This window comes from Jaculus jaculus, chromosome 12, assembly GCF_020740685.1.
Source record: "Jaculus jaculus isolate mJacJac1 chromosome 12, mJacJac1.mat.Y.cur, whole genome shotgun sequence".
NCBI classification, from domain to species: domain Eukaryota; kingdom Metazoa; phylum Chordata; class Mammalia; order Rodentia; family Dipodidae; genus Jaculus; species Jaculus jaculus.
This window is the reverse complement of record NC_059113.1, coordinates 47,766,352-47,771,198: the sequence shown is the minus strand read 5'-3', so window position 1 is coordinate 47,771,198 and position 4,847 is coordinate 47,766,352. Positions and strand designations below refer to the sequence as shown.

The following is a 4,847-nucleotide window of genomic DNA, read 5'->3' as shown; positions in this document are numbered from 1 at the left end:
GGGGACTGTGTGTCATGAAATCACACTGACATGGACAGGCAGAAGACAGACTTGCTAAGGTTCACAGCTTTAGACCTCTGGTTTAGTGAAACAGCTGAATAATTTCCCTTCAATATATTATGATTCTTGGACATTTTGAAAAGCAAAATAGAAACATACATGTACTGACTGGGAAGAAATTTCTCCCTCCAAGAGATAGACTGTCTATGAAGACACAATGGAGCCCCCAGGATCATGCCTGTGACATACCAGCAGGCTTCCCCCTGATCTTTAAGGACCATGCATTCCTAGGCCATTGTCATACCAGAGCCAAATGTCAGGAAACTCGACCCTACCCCGTAGCACAAAGACCATAGAATTGATCTGAACTAGCCATTCTAAATTACAAACAGTAACCCATGGTGCACTGCCCAAACAGACTCAAAAATTCTCTGACTTTCCCTTCCCTTGCAACCACTTTTGCACATTACTCATTCAGTTCCTGTATAGTTCTTAGATCTGTCTCCTGCATCTGGAACCCATAAGGTCATAATAAACCTTCAGCTCCAAACCTTTCATTTGTGTATATGTTACCACACCTGACTGCCAATCATATGTAATAGCAATGAAGACAGGGAAAAAGAGTTACTTCTCTCTTTTGTTTCTCACTTAGATAACAGAATAGACAAAATTTATGAACAAAATGAACTAAATTTCTAAGACTTTGAGTCTTAAAACTTAGAAGACACAAACAATTTTATATTATATATATATATATATACATAATAAGGTAGATAGATAGATAGATAGATAGATAGATAGATAGATAGATAGATATTTCAGAAATAGGGAGAGAGGGGGAAAGTATGGTTGTACAAGGTTCACTTTTTTTTTAATATTTTAAAATATCTTTATTTTTTTATATCAAGCAAACAAAATAATTTCAAAATATGATCCCTGGATTAAACAGATCTCCTTCATAATGACACCTAATCAGAGACACTATGTCAGTTAATAGATAATGGGGACCATGCATGATCACTTAAGTCACTTTATCACTGTACTTTTAATAATATGATTCATTTTCCATCACATACTTAGCCTGCTGAATGAACCTCATGACAAAACAGACCACAGAGGACAGCTCAATTTAACCTGAGAGGATTCTAAAGGAAATGTCAGGACCCTTGACTAGAAGCTTGCGCTAGTTTGGTGTAGACAAATGTTCAAGGAAGGCTAAGGAGACTGTCCTCTACCCTCTGAAGAGGTGGTCTAAGGAAGGGGGACCAGGCCTTCGTGGGAACGTACAAGCTACCACGATGAACCAATGAAGACTCCTGCTAGCAGCTAGCCACCTTAAGCAAGCCACCTTAAGAAAGCCACCTTCAGGAAGCCGCAGCCGGAGTCAGAAACAAAACATGGAGCGGTGCGTACAAATGCAAGCATGATTGGCTTTGCGGTCTGCAAATAATCTTCAAAATGCCAAGCATTTCGTTCTTCATTTTTTCTTTCTTTCTTGCCTTGGCTCTTTTCTGACGTGAGAAGCTATGGGCGTACATGGGACGCAGGATGGCCTACTGATGGACCTTCTCGAAGTATTCCCTGGAAGCCACCGGACTCGGCTTGATTGTAGGGGACTCTGGTGTCCAGTTTGCTGGGCAGACTTCTCCGTGGGCCTCCACAAACTGGAACGCCTTCACCAAGCGGAGGGTCTCTTCCACACTGCGGCCGACTGGGAGGTCGTTGACACTGAGGTGCTTGATGACTCCGTTGGGGTCAATTATGAAGAGGCCCCTGAGTGCAATGCCAGCACCTTCCAAAAGCACACCATAGTCCCGGGATATTTGCTTCGTTAAATCCGACAGGAGTGTGATGTTCATGTGGCCCAAACCACCACTCTTCCTCGGTGTGTTGATCCAGGCAAGATGGCTGAAGTGGGAGTCCACGGACACTGCAACCACTTCACAGTTCACATCGCGGAACTCATTGGCTTTGTCACTAAAAGCAACAATTTCCGTAGGACACACAAAGGTGAAATCCAAAGGGTAGAAGAAGAGCACCAAGTATTTCCCCTTAAAGTCATCAAGGCTTATCTCCTTGAACTCTCCACTGACAACAGCTGTGCCCTTAAAATAGGGCGCATGCTGGGTGACAGCAGGGGCATGGTCCGCTGCACTGGTGCTAAAGGCAAATTCTCCTTGGGCAGAGCCAGGCCATGGCGTGTTTTGTCAAGCACGTTCTTCTAGAAGCAACAGGCATAAGGGAAGCAGAGGAAGAAATGCCTTTGGAAATGGTGCCCACGGGCCGAGCAACCGCGGCCCGGAGCAGCCTTCCCGCAGCCGCCGCCATCTTCACTCGTGCGCTCCGGGGCCCCGCGGGCGCGGCCAAGGTTCACTTTTTAAAGTTTGGAATTGAATAACTCTTGAAGGATCTTTAGAGATAAGGACACAGAATATTGAATGTGGCAGTGACGTTCATCTGTATTCAGCATAGATCATGCTGGGGGCTCCATTTCTATAGCTAGAAAATTGCTTGGCCAATTAATTGTCCAACTTAAAGGAAAGAAAGAAATCTTGTCTATATCTCTCAAGGGGAAAATTCAAAAAAGAGATGAAACAGCAACCTCCACTAGGAGAGAACTTGCATTCCTGCATTCAGATTAGCTGTGTAGAGGGAGAGTGTTGTTTCTGAGTCACCAGGTTGTACCATAGCCATAAAATAGGGACCAAGAGTAGACTTGATATGGTGAGACATCTACTTGAATTGATTAACCTTCTATGCCAGGCTTTCTAAGGCCATGTAGCTAGACAGATGCTAGTGTAAATTATCATGCCAGGAAGCCCTCAGAACTCCCCTAAGCTGGGGGATGGAATAAGTTTGGCAGGAAGCACCAATTCAGTATTTTCAGGATGAGAACAAAGTACAATCAGTGCTCAAAAGAGACAGCATGTGCCCACAGGTCAACATACATCACAGGGTACACAGGGAGCCTTGGCAAATTCCAAACCAAGTGCCAGCATGTAGCTGGTCAATTTAGCTCCAGTGGGGCAAAACTTGAGTAAGGCAACCCTAAAGTGAGCATAGAATCCTGTCTAGTACACAAAAAGAAGCAGCATTCTAGAGTGACCAAAAATGAGAGCAGGCAGCTGCTGGGCACTTGTTTCTACTTGCCAAACACAGTCCTCCTTTCACCAAAACTATAATACCAAAAAGAAGAAAGTCTGAATGAAGGCAGAAGCAAAGGCAACTGCATCTTGACTCAAACTCCCAGGACTGACTTGGAGCTGATCTCACTCAAAAGTCCCAGGAAGGGCCTATGGTGGTCATTGAGCAAGCCAGATTTCCCATGGTCTTACACATAACTATCTAGAAGTGGCACACAAAAGGTGGACCAGTTTACTGAACATAATACAGCAGATAGACTACCATCACACAACCACCATGAGCTAACCAGACCAGGCCACCTAACACAGAAAGACAAGAGGCCAATATTGTAAAGAACAGAAGACCACACAAGATATCAAACCAAAATATCCCAAATAAGGCTGCCTAGTCCCACAGTGGAAGTCTCCAATGGAAACATAAAGGGAACCCAAAACACCAAACTGCAAAATGAAATTACAAAAGCATATTAAAAAATCTTAATGAGGCCATTAACAAGAATCTGGATGAAATGGAAGAAAATTGTCAAAAAAATTGGGGACCTCATATGTCTCTCCAATCAACCAATAGATTTCCTATTGGCTAAGAGATCTTCTCAGTGTAAAGGAACCCATATCTGGAATTGAGAATCATATCAGAATCCTATGGAGAGAAAGATTATGCCCTCCACTGTCAAGCTCTCACTAGTCTTTGGCTAAAAGAGGGGTTACATATGTCAAATTCTCCCTAAATTGGTAATGCTTATCCCATTTAAACTATGCTGACTTCACTTTCTATTGGAGAATCTGTACTTCTTTTTCAAAAGGTAGCAAACCCAAGGAGATAAACTACCCCTCACACTTCAGCCAAGCCATAGCTGAAAACACAGAGGAATTGGGGAGATAAGCATGAGTTCTGCTTCCATGGTGAACCTGATAATCAGTACCACAGTGAAGGAGACAGACCCTAAAGATACTCAACACTTACCAAAGCAGAGATCCAGAAGCTCCTTAGAGCTTATCACTGAAGGAGACTTACAACTCATCTACCAGGGTTTAAGGAATTTTGTGAAAGAGGGGCAGGTAGATTATAAAAGCCACAGGTTCAGATATCATGCTCAGAGGCATTCCCTACCCCCTCAAAAAAATCTGTTACTCCCATAACACATAACACACAATCCCATGGGGAACACCTGCAACACCACTGAAGAGGGTCCCCAGCAGAATGGGGGCAGGGACAAGGGAAAAGAAGGTACCAACACATGACCTATCCATACAAAATATGTTGTTAATAATAAAAGCATTTAAAATTTTAAAATAAAATATATTTACAGGAAAATGGATATAGTTGAAAAAATATTCTAAGACAGGTCACCCAGGCACAGAATGAAAAATTTCTCATATTCTCACTCATATGCACTTCATAACTGGGATCAATTGCAGATGAGTGAAATTAGAAGCATAGGGAATATTGGCATAAAAGTAGAATGAGACCATAAGGTAGAAGAAATAAGGGAAATAAAGAAGCAAATATTCTATAGGCTAGATCACAGACAGAATAAAGGTGGTGGGAAGATAATGAATTGGTAAGAGATAAGGAGAGTGTGAGGGGAATTACACATAACTGAAGACATGAATCAGTTCCATTGATATCCTCCTTCTGGATAACCCATTCTGCAAGATACAATCACCAATAAAGGTAGAGGGCATATGGTCTGAACAGAAGTA

General features: G+C 42.6%; 1 pseudogene; it reads right to left on the bottom strand.

The window, feature by feature from the left end:
* Positions 1-1,491: 1,491 nt before the first annotated feature.
* On the bottom strand, positions 1,492-2,328 carry LOC123453697 (annotated as a pseudogene).
* Positions 2,329-4,847: the final 2,519 nt, after the last annotated feature.